Below are 13,180 nucleotides of genomic sequence, written 5' to 3' on the forward strand. Positions count from 1 at the left end.
AAGATGTGTGATACCCTATGCTTTTGGGTAGGCCATGGTTCAAATCCTTTAGAGTAAAACAAAACTAGGGCTCCTCAATGATATAGTAAGGAGCAACAAAAAGAAGCTCAAGATGCAAATGATTCCAAATACGGTCCTGAACAACATGGTGCAAGGGCTGAACATGGGCAAGATGCTAATCCATTGATGGTTCCAATTTTTGAGATAGATGTGGCGGAAGTGTTTCAATAGCTCATTTAGAGAAACAATTCACTACTACGTTCATGTAGCAATAGTGGAAGATCTGGTGCCAAATGAGCTAGTTGATTCAGAGGATGTCCAGCCCACCATACCGATTCCAAAACTGGATGAGGGGAAAATTACACTATATAAAAAACTCATAAAAAATATGAAGAAGAAATGATTTTGAAGGCTAGCTCGGTGTCTGAGGATCAATACAGAGGACATCTCATGTCAAAGAAGATGATTTGGAGGAATTTAATCTGGGAATGGAGGGCAATCCGAAACCAACAAAGATTAGTGTATATTCTATGGGAGAATTTTGAGTGGAGCTAGTTGAGCTATTGCATAAGTACATAGACATTTTTGCATGGGAATATACAGATATGAAAGGAGTGGATCTGACTTTGTGTGTTCACCAAATCAATTTGAAGAAAGATGCCAAGCTTGTGATTCAACATAGTGTTACCATATGAATCCAAATTTTGTGAAGCAGGTCAAGAAGGAGATTAACAAGCTGTAGACAATGAGATTCATCTATCCAACATATAACATGACTTGGTTTTCCCAGATAGTCATCGTTATGTGTGTCACTACCAGAAGCTTAATGCGGCACAACACGGATCTGTTTCCTTTGCCATTTTGTGATATTTTGGTGGATGTTGTTGTTGGGGCACGAGATGTACAGTTATTGAGATGGTTTTAGTGAGTACAATCAAATCTAGATGGCCAAAGAGGATAAGGACAAAACATTTTTTACGGAATGGGGGTCTATGCTAGTGATGCTATGACGTTCGAATTGAAAAATACACTGCCAACATTATAGCCCTAGATATAGAAGGTGTTTGGACCTTATCTTACCAGCTTCATGTGCCTGTTCTTGGATGATTTCAGTGTCTTTGGAAAAATAATTTTCATTTGCATCAATTGCATCTGTGGTTTGACGAATGCCGAACTGCTCAAACCTAAATTTGGCCAAGTTTGCCTTTGTAATAAAGAGGGGAGTATTGTTGGGGAATATTTATGAAGAAGGGATGGTGATTCATCCCCATAAGGTTAAAAAGCTAAAGTTCCCAAAAATTTTAAGGAGTTGTAGACATTTGTGGGGCAAGTACAATTGCATAATTGGTTTTTGTGCTACATATCATATGTCTGTCAGCCCCTTACAAAATTGACTAAGAAGGATGTTCTATTTATATAGGGGAAGGAATAAGAAAAACTGTTTCAGCTGCTCAAAAATATTTTGTGGTTACGCATGTATTACATCTATTGGACTGGAGCCTAGATTTTCATGTGTTTGTTGATGCATTGGATATTGTCATTGGTGCGGTATTGATGTAGAAAAAGCAAAAGGACTGGTATTTTGACCAGTCTATTACATAAGCCATACACTCACCAGTGTAGAAAACACCCATTAGTGATGGAGAGGGAAGGTTTATGCATGCTTTATTCCTTGGGTAAATTCCACCATTACTTATTGGGAAACAATAATGTATTTCATGTGGATCACCTTTAGGGAAACCACCCTTTGAGGGCATTCCGGATGATTTGCTGAATGTAGATTTGTTGGAAGTAGAACCCATTTGAGGTATGGATTGGTATGATCAGATGGTTCAATTCTTGATGAATGGTGTTTTCCTAAAAGATATGTTGTTGGATCAAAGAAAACAGATGGCATTAAAGAGTAGACATTTCATGGTGATTGCTGTAATGTTGTATCAAAGAGTGGTTGACTCGGTGTTACGAGAATGCATACCAAAACACAAACAAAATGTGGTATTGATAGAGGCACATTAGGGGGTATCCATTGAAGAAGATTCTTTAGACCGAGTTGTGGTGGCCAACCGGTATGTGATCTTGGGTTGATCAGAGCAGAGGATGGAAATCTTATTTGTCACCATTGTGTGCTAGCTCCAGAATGTGTTTCTACTTGTCTTTTTGTGATGTACTTCTGCATTCCCAAGGACCACGCAACCACCACAAGATGTGCTATTCATCTTGGCAATCATCCTCATCTCTATGAAGAAGGTACAGCAAACTGGATGACGACAACATTGAGGAGATGTTAATGGCAAGAGTGAAGATGAACCCATTCACGACGCCAAAACAACTTGTCACAGCTGTGGGTAGAGACATGATATTGGATATGCTTATGGGTGATCCTGTGGGAGAGACCTCAGAGATTGGAGATGAGGAATTTTCCAAGTTGTTGGATTTTGCAACACCCCTGTCTAGTAATAAGAGGTTGAGAAATGCTTGGAACATGCAAAAAAGGCCTAAGGCATGACATCCAAAGGTTTTGAGGCTATGATAGACCTCAGAAAGAAATGCAGGTACCCTTTCATTCACACCGTTTTGTTAATTGGACAACTAGATGCTCAACATCAACCACATGTGTTCAAAATGTCAACCAAGGGTCCTAGTAGTGGCTTGGATCTTGTGAACAGAATGAGATCAAGAGGAAATCTGGATAAAATGTGGGTTCATTTCGATCATGTTCACAGAGTATTTGGTTGGCAAACTATGTCTGCTCATGTCTATAATCCCTTTGTTCATGAACTGTTGACAATTACAACATGTGAGTTTAAGGTTGAAGATAGGTATGCACAAATAGAGTTCTAGAGGATGCTTAATAAAGTTATGGATACAAATGGGTTTTCAAAACTGGAGTTTAGAGGATTTATGGCTGATGAGGTGAATGCAAACTGGCTAGCAGTATGCACAATCTACTTTGGAGGTGCCAAGAAAATGGACCCAAGTAAAGAAAGGAGTTGTGTGTTTCATTGGAAGTAAAGCATGGTTCGTAATACCCATAAGTGCATAAGACCAAGTTCTCAAGAGGAACATAAATCTCAATGCAGAAAGTGCCACCAACCTTTCAGAGTCTAAGCATGAGAGCAAGTGTTGGACACAAGGATCGTGTTTCACTCTTTGAGGCTACAGGGGCGGATTTATCTATGGTGGTACTTCAGAGTGTTAGGTACAATACATATCTTAAAGGTGTGCGATTAGGGTGTGTGGCCCAAGCATGGCTGACCTTGCACACTAGTTTAATAGTGGTAGTGTGGGTGTATCATCTGGCAAATGATTGGTTAACATGGCAAATGCATTGATGCATGAGATGGGATGTGCAAATGATATGCCGCATACAAGTGAATACCAACGAACTGTCAGAAAAAAGCGACCTGAGCAGGTTGAGCCTCATGTGATTTTGGATGATGATAGTAATAGACCCTAAATATGTGACAATTACTGCAAGTGCACAGCGTACTCCACATGCAGAGTTGGGGGGGGAAGATTTGGTAGTGGTGGAGGAGACAAAAGGGCCTAAAACAGTATGGGCGATTTGAAGAACAGAGCCGAAAAGCGTAGTCACTTGCTTTGGTAAGTTGGCTGGCAATCGGGGAGATGTGGAAGTTTCATATCCGATGGTGAGAGAAAATATGCTTCGCGAGTTCCTGCACCATGTTTTTGGGGAAGACATAGATTTCTAGGATGCATAAAAGAGGGATTTATTTTGGTTTTGCAACATATTCAATACTCGCTCTTGGAATGTTGATGACAGTATTGTCGTGGGAGTTCCAAGAAATGCACTTGGAGTGTGGCCAGTCAAAGAGGGGACATGCTTGCTACAACGAGAGGTGCAGATGTTAAAAACAAATGGTTTTGTGATGCGTGAAGCTATTAATGCCTCAAGCTCAGGGTTGAAACAGCAATCCATGCCAAAGGTCATGAGTGGAGCCCGGCCTAGATTCAAAGACGGCAAGGCCATGAAATGGAGATCCAAATTGACAAAAGAATTTCATGACAACATAGAAAGAGGTCGTGGGTTGGAGGCATTAGTTGTTCGAGAGGCCATTGTTAAATGCAATGAGTCACATGTTTTTTATGTCCGGAGTTGGGGCTTACCTATTCAGTTTCGATATCTAAGCTGCCACGTTGCAGTTGCGAACGTTTTTAGAGGAGACAAGCCCAAAAATCGGTGTATATTCCTTGCAAGCACATGTACTATATCTTCATGAATGTTTTGGGGTTGGATCCACATGTGCATGAATTCATGCACCAGGTTGGGCTCTCAAAGGTGGAGTTGTTTTAGGCTCTTGGGGGGAGGAGATGTAGTGTACTTGCATAGATGAAATGGCAATACTATTTGGAGAGAAATTTGGGAATTGAGACTTTCTGGAGCAGTGTCGCAAGTTTTGTCTAGACTTCCTTAGTGAGTAGTACAAATTTGGTGCCTCTATGGCTTTTTTGTTCAATGCCTTGGTGGCATTAAGGGTGTTGTGAATTTGGGAACAAGAAGCACAATCTTAGTTTGACCTGTGTCGAATTTGGTTTGTCTCATTGTGATGTTTGCGTAGAGTATTAAAGGAGGAAAGTCAATATAACTTGTATTGCCTTGGATATCCACATCAATAAGGATTTCTTTTTGTTGAGGATCATGTAACAGTTGTGTACATAAATTGTGTTTCATTATTTCAGCTCTTTTTTAATTGAGTATTACATGCTCTTCAAAGGGTACATCTACTTTCTCATGACTTTATTTTTTATGTGTGCCCATTGTATGAGAATCATTTGCACTGAACAACTCCTACTTTGCAAATTTGAAAAAATAGAATGAGCCATCCTTTTACGCACACTGAATGCCTTACAAGCGAAATAGATGCTCGTGGATTGTGTATGCTCCTATTCGATGCTTGATGACATTACAAGGAATTATAGTTGATTGTAAGATTATTATTGGAACTTTATGACTAGAACTTGGATGGTTTTTCTCAGATTTTGCTTCGCTCGAAAAATGGGGAAACTCCCTCAATCAACACTGCATTGGTTTGTGCTTGTAGCTGCTCTTGCTGAGGTGGATCGCATTTCGGTGGCCAATGCATACTTTCCAGTCCATGTTCTGTTCTATGTTTGCCCCTCTTCCAGACAATACTTATAGTCTTTATCCAAGCCAAAATTTTGGCCCACGCTACTCGTGGATTCCAGTTGCCTCTCTGATTCTAGTTAATTCTCTAATTCCAGTTATTCCTTTGTTGAATCTATGACATGCTTTGTGCCGCTACTGAATCAATCGCCACCTGATTGGCTCTTGTAATTGGCATGCGGGGTGCTTGCTACATCAGATTCATTTGAGCATTAGGAATATGCTAGCATACCTTGGTTGAAGGGTTTTTTGTGCAAATTGCACACCGTATCTGGGACACTAACTTGGTTTCTCCTAAACTTTTCAGTTTCTCTTCTAGTAATTTCTCCATTTCATTAGTCTTCTTTGTTTTCTTCTTGTCCTTTTTGGATTTCTTCAACTTTTTCTTGGTTGATTTTTGCTTCTTGTGTTTTCTCCTTTTCTTTGATTTACTATCTTCCTCCTCCAAATCACTATCAGATTCTTCACTTTCTAATTATGTATCTGGATTCATCTGTATCTGAGTTTGACCCACTATCAGAGTCATCCTCCTCGGATCTACGTCTAAATAGTTTGCATCTTCTTTCTCCTCTTTTTGCTGCATCTACCAGGTCATTGAAACCATTTTGGCCATGGATTTCCAATTTGTTCATTGCACTATAGATTTCTTTTTGTAAACTTTTACAAAAGTATTTTGCCAACGTCTCAGTTGTGGGTTTTTCCACCGCATCTAACTGTGCATTGAGATTTCAAAACTTCTGCGAATAATCCTCCATCATTATTTTTTTTGGTGGAACTCTCGTAACTTCCTACGAATGTTCATTCGGAAGTAGGAATGATGTATTTAGTTCCTCATAGTCAGTAAATTCGGCTAATCCATACGGGCTGAACTAGCTCATGGCCCTACCATTCAAGGTGCCTACAAATTGTTGTAGTTCTTTTACATCTCCAAACATAGTATCAAAACCACTAGCTTGCCATCAGGTTTCAATCTACACCACATGGCTAATGGGATTGTCCTTCTTACAACCCTTAAACTCAATAAACTTACACTTCAGATTGGTTGCATTTGGATTCATTAGATTGGCTGGTGAAACTTGTGGCACTGGATTCATTGGATTGGCTAGTGGAACTAGTGGAGTTGGTGGAAGTGGTGGCACTAGTGGGCCTACGGGATTCAATACTCTTTTTGAAGCTGATTTCTTTACTAGATTTGATTGAGTTGGGCTAGATTGTGTATTTGAATTTGATTGGCTTACAAGATTCGATGGGATGACTGGATTTACTTGTACTTTTGGATTTTGTTGACTTATCAAATTTCTTTGATTTACTTGAGATTTAACTGTACTATTGGTTGAGTTACTAGATTTCTTTGGTTTGCTGAGTTTATTGAGATTGTTATATTTTGTTGTCCAAATTGAATTCTTGAAATGGGTTCAATCTTCTACTTGGTTCTGCCAAATCTTCAAGTAATAACCTCATCTAAAATTGTTGATGTTTGGCCTTGTGCATTTGTTCATCCCGTTCTAGCACTTCCCGAAGCTTGATTATTTCACCTATTCCTTGAGGTGCTGCTAGGTTGAACACCATGGAATGCTATGGGTGCTGCTAAACTATTATTCCTAGTCAAATTCTTCTACTCGTTCCTTGGCTATGGGCTCCAATCCCTTTCCTACCGGTGTATGATTTTCCTCATCATCAAGTTCCATGGCTATATTCTTTTGTGTAGAGCCTCTGAAATGGGTTATAATGTAGTTGACGATTGGTTTGCCACTTAGCCAAAGCTGCAATTTTGATTGGAGACACAAAGTCTATATCCCGTTGCAATAGCTCTCTTGACATAGTTGTATCAACATCATCCAAAGACGCCATTGGGGCGCTTTTGTCCACCCTTGAGGGTTTGTTTGCATTTACTTCTTTCTCAATGGCTCATGGTTCTGCATTCTACTCGTGTATGCAAAGTAATGGGTTTTGATTGATCTACAAAGTCTGACATGTAGACACTCGCTTCTTGCTTTCCATTCCGCCTGTAATATCATGTACTTGTTTTGGATGATTCAAATGCCAAACATCATCAAATCTGATCCATGGATACTAAAACACAATCATTACCAACTTCATGATCCAATTCATTGATTATCGTATGAATTATGTGTCAACCTTCACCAAATCCATTAACAAAATGGATTTGGTGAATAAATTATGAATTATGTGTCAACCTTCACAAAATCCATTTACAAAATGCTTCCGCAATAGAACTTTGGTGGTTAACCATCATTTTTTGCCTACAATATTATCATCATTGGGTGAGTCATGATAAGAGCAAATGTGTCTCCTTTATTTTAACAAAAGTAAATATGACATAAACTGAATGTCAAGATGATGATTTGGAGTTGTGGCAACACTTATTCTTTTGGAAAATGTAGCTACTTAGACAATTTGCTAATTGCATCACCTTTTGTGCTCATCACATGAATTGATCAAACACTTGCCTTAAAGTTTCAAAAATTTTTGTTCAAGAAGTAGTAGGAAGTAGGCTAGACTTTCATCAGTGCTAGCAAGCCCTTATTATTTAGCAACTATAATAGTTTCTTTTGAATTCCAATGATGGGTATATCGTCTCTTCACTAGGAGTAGATGATATACCTTTTACCCAATCTCTATTGTTTATAACAATTTTGGATAAAGGGAGCAAGGGGGAAGATTGTATTGTTCCTAGCAAAGATAAGGATTTAACAAACAATCTTTGAGTATTGGTGTAACACTATAGTCCACCAACACAGTATGGTGATCCACACCAGATTTATACTTGAATAAATGCTTTTGAACTATAATAAACAACTCTATGATACCCCTTCATATCTTTTTCAATCGGTTAATTTTAGGTAATGTCACAGATTGGTATGTAACATCAAGTATTGAAAAAAGAAGGCAGACTGCATAATGATTTCTTGAAGCATTGGGGATTTTTTGGTCCATATTTATGAATAATAAATGGGTTATTAATAAATGCAAATTTCCATCAGCTTAAAAAGCTTATAAACAAAAGATAAACACATTTCCATGTGCCTATCCCTATGATAATGCCAAGGATGGTGGGGTAAGAGAGAGTTTTCCAAGATAGAGGAAATATGGTGTATATTATTGTATGACACATTTACTATGTCTGTGCTCTTTTCTAAGCAAAAGGACTTGAAAGAATGTTGCATCAAACATTTATTGCTTATTGATTCTTTTATGTACTTTTTTTCGTCTTGTCACATATAAGTAAACATCTCTAAGTAAAATATGCTACTTGAGGAAGCTTCTTTTTCATTAGCTTAAGTCTTTATCAATGCTTGCACTTTAGACAAGATTTGGAAGTCTGTTATTGCAATTTTCAAAGTCCATTTACCCTTTTGGAAATTCTTGGTTAGCTAAATGTACTATTTTTAGAGTGGTTGCTTAAAATGAGTCTTTTAGTCCATATGTGTGTGTATGCACGTGCCCGTGTGTGCGGATGTGTGTGCACCCCCATTTTATCTCTCACTACTTTTCTCCACTATCATTTAATCTCACAAGCTACCCCTACTTTTCTCCACTATCATTTAACCTCACAAACTACCCGCACATAAATTCTCCCTTCTTAACATATTGTCAGGTGGTGGGGATGCTTTTATTCATGTTTCTCTAATTGGTCTTTCAATAAATCAAAAGGTGGCCTGCATAATTGATTTCGTGAAACGTGTTAAGAATTTTATATTAATGTTTCTCTATAGTGAATTTAGAGATTAACAAGAGTGCATGAGTATGTGTGGCCATTGCCTCCTAGTATAGTGGTAAAGCGAGCATAAAGCAAGTGCTTTTGGATGTGAAAGAGAAAACAAACTCATTTTTAAAGGGAGTTGGGCTACTAAAGACAATTTTTGTAGGATGATCTCCCTAAAGGACGATTTGAAACACACGGCTTAGTTAATTTTAGATTACACGTGGATATTCACAAAAGAGTTTCAATCTTCCACTATAGCACTAGTTGTAAGGAGGCAGTCCTAAATAAATGGAGATTTGAATCAGCATAAAAACTTATAAAACAAAGATAAATGCCACTCCATGTACCTATCCCTATTATAATCCAAGGATGGTGGGTTAAGAGAGAGTTTGTCATGATTGACGAATATTTTGTATGATTCATTTGCTATGTGTGCTTTTTTCTAAGCAAAAAATCTCACAAGAATGTTGTATCAAGCATTTATTTTATATTTATTTCTCAACTAGGACTTGATCTCACCGATCGCCCTTATATAATTGCCACATCTGAGCTGATAGGAATGTATTTATTCATGTTTGTCTAATTGTTTTTCAATAAATCAAAATTTAAAGAGATAAAGCCCCTCATCAACACTAAAATCTCATAAACAAAGAGCCATTCTAGATGCCTTATCCTTCAATATCTCTAAACATTTATATATCTCCTTTTTTTGGTAGTATCGAAAATACTATTAAATGGAAGTACAGTGAAAATGTCAAGGATGATGGGGCCAATAGAAAGTGCTTCATGATAGAGATACTATATTCATTTGTGTGTAGCACAATTGCTATGGGTGCTCTTTTCACAAGCCACCAGGACATTCAAGAATGTTAAATTAGATATTTATGGTGTCATGATACTATTGAATTATTCATTGAGATGATACTATTAGCTTTCTCATATCTAAAGAAAATAAAGTATGTGAGAAAGTCTTCTTCCATATCAACGTCTCTCTCTTTTATCGTGAAGACTTGAAACTTGACTATTGCGATTTCCAAGTGTTTTGTAGCTTGGCTTTTTAAAAAACTTTGCTAGTAGCTAGATCTACGACTTTGGAATGACATTTTAAAGGCAGACTTGATTAGTGTATCTTCCTATCATTTTGATTCTTTGAAAACCTTTGCTAGCTTGGGGATACTCCCCCATTTAGCTTAGTGTTCTTGCTTAGTGCTTCCGGGGTGAATTGAGCAACACATAATCAAAGATTCCACCTTTTGTTGATGTTTGTATTTAGTTGAAATGGTTTTTTTACTTGGTTGTCCAAGGCCACGGTGACATTTAGTCTACCTTTACCTTCTCATCAAACATAGCAACCCAATAAGCAAACCTTTTGGGTGACCAAATTGTACAACTTGTATACTTTATGTTGTTTTGCATACCCAACCATTATGCATTTGCCACTTTTGTTCTCAAGCCTTACGCTAATAGATTTCTAAGTAGGTCTCTCCTACTTTTTTGAACCTTGTGCTAATCGACCCCATACATAATTCCCCTTTGAATCAGCCATGAGGTAGTGCCCACAAGTGGGTCATGCTCTCTTGTTATACACCTCTTGTTATGTAACTCATTTTCTATGCAGGCTCTTTAAACCCATGAAGAAAATTATGTTTTATATTTATTGTGGAATTGAAGCTTTCATGGGCTTATGTTGGTCTTGTTATTTTTAAATATGATAAACTACTTTAGGAAGCTCTTTCTTTCATATGCATTTATTATATTCACAAAGAACATCAACCCTTGCCCTATAGAAAGTGTTATTTAGGGAAGACACGCAAAGGGCTTTTGTAATGGGCAAACATGTTTGCAAAAGGTTTAAAGCCCCTATGGTCACTTTGTTTATGTGAGTCTTGCATATTTAAACCATCCTATTAGTGTTGTGTACTTGATCACAAGTTCTCAGTTAGAAGCAGAATCCTCTTATTATGTAAAAGGCTTCTCATAGGGAATATGTGATAGTAAAGGGTGTGTTCGTCATAGCATTCCCTTGTTAAACGTCATACTTCATTGTGTTAGGATGAAGCCTACTTAGAAAGCTTAATGCTTAGAGAACAATTTGAACATCCATTCCTTTGTTAAACATCATACCTCATCATGTTAGGATGAAGCCTACTTAGAAAGCTTAGAGTCATTTTGCAAAGACAACAGCAATTTGATCATGCAACCATTACTTTGATGAGCTCACCTAACATAAATGCCATTGCATGATCAATAAGCTATATGGTGATAAGTGTGCCCTTGTTGGCGCATGTATATGCAATTTGAAAGGATAGTTTAAGTTTAAATTATGAAAACACCATCTTGCCAAAATGATTGGCAATGAGGTGTGGCATTATTGTGGCACATGCACTCTACCTTAATTGCAAGTTTCAATATGTGACAATTGCACTAGTTGTGTGGGGATAGGTTACAAATGTACATACGAAAAGAGGGTTTATGTGGCGGTGCACTATTCACTCTCCCTAAATTAATTAGCTACTCTCCCGCACTAGCGCCAAGAATTAGCATAAGTAATTAAAAAAATCAACCTCCCACTTTGCCCCTATCACCTCCCACTCCGCACTCCAGCATCTCACACGCCTCTTTGGTCCCCTGCCTCTCACCCCCTCTTTTTCCCCTTGCTCAATCTCCCCTCCTCCCTCTCTGGCCTCTTGCCTTGGGTCTTCACAGTGGTGCAGAACCTTTCGGAGAAGCTTCTTGTGAAGCCGCAGGCGGCAGAAGAATCAGGAGGCATTGATCTTTGCCATCATACTTTAATCACCGCCGGCATATAGTAATCACTCCCCTCTCCTCATCTATTACTTAATACCTATTTTGCGTATGTTAATCGCTCTTCTAGGCATGTGTACGCTACTCCTAATTAATTTGGCTTGCCTTGCTTGAAAGGTAGCCTTAGTAATGAAACTCAACTTCAAGAATTGAAATTATGATTTTTATTTTCCAAAAATTCTTTCTCCCATATTTGGACATATTCCACATGCAACTAGAGTTTAGCTTCCACATAATCCCCAGTCTCTCTCTTTCCCTTGAAAATCCTCATTTACTCTCTCTCTCTCTCTCTCTCTCACGCCCCCTCCCTCTCTCTCTCTCTCTTTCTCTCTCTCGACTCTCCATCCTCGTTTCCATGCTCCACATCTAAGGCAGGCCTTATGAATGATTATGAGCATTGAACTTGTTTCCAATGTTGCGGGCACCTATTATTTTGGTTCATATACTGAAAGGGGGTCCTCGTTGCACGAGTGAGGGATGAGGGGAGCTTGTTTGGGAAGGAAGGTGGGACTGGGAGGATGCAGAAAGTGTGTACTATGTACGTGTGGGGGTTGAGAGCCTTTGGGAAAAGATGAGAGGGCACGTGTGGAGAAGAAGCAGCAAAAGGGGAACGGGGGCAGTCCAGCTTAAACGATTCTGGTGACGCACGTGCGGGGCCCCGTTAAAGCGTGTCAAAAGATGATAGGGATGAAAGCAAAAGCGCAGGCCACTTTTTGAAAAGAATATCCCAGTCAACCCCTCCAGCTATCTTTAGCAGTCCCACTAAAATTAGTAATACCCAATACTTTCTAGCGCTAAGTTTAGCAACACCCCGAAGGTGCCTCCAAACTCACCCCTAAACTTGGTACCTCGTTTATCACCCCGCTCCTAAACTTGGCAGTTATCCCCCAACTCACTGCTAAATTTGGCAGCTCTTCTGCGTCCTTATGGTATTTCCTCCTAAAATTGGCAGCTGCCTCTAAAGATAAAGGGCATCTTTTCTGTGTGGCTAAGTTTACCCAGAAAAAATGCAACTAATCTTTCGACTGTGGAGATGAGTTCTGTTACAATCCATCCTTTTGCAGCTCCGTAATACTATACTTTGCTTGTGAATTTCGGAGGTTTGATTTGTGGCCTATGCAAAATTTGCAGCAGACAATCTCTTCTCTGTCGGATTGAGTTTTTGACGGCGTGAGAGGTGGAGATGAGTTCCTTTGCGGCTCCGTAATCCTATCCTCTAATGGTGTTTCGGAGGTTTGATGTGTGGCTATGCGAAATTGCAGCAGTCAATCTCTTTTGCACTCATCAGATTGAAGTTTTAATTGTGCGCGGCTATGCCAAAATCGCCTTTGTCTGCGTGAAATTAGATGCTCGGCGTGATCCTTAACCGCAAATTGCTAAATCTGCAACAAAGCATCCACAGATATCTCGACTCTCCTTCCAGAGACAGCATCTCGACTCTTCTCCTACTTTCCTTGAGGCTCTGTCTACTGCCTATGGCATCGCATCCCTTCTGACCGCTG

Source organism: Dipteris shenzhenensis, chromosome 33 (assembly GCF_047967505.1).
Source record: "Dipteris shenzhenensis isolate YYH24624 ecotype China chromosome 33, Dip_SZ_1.0, whole genome shotgun sequence".
NCBI classification, from domain to species: domain Eukaryota; kingdom Viridiplantae; phylum Streptophyta; class Polypodiopsida; order Gleicheniales; family Dipteridaceae; genus Dipteris; species Dipteris shenzhenensis.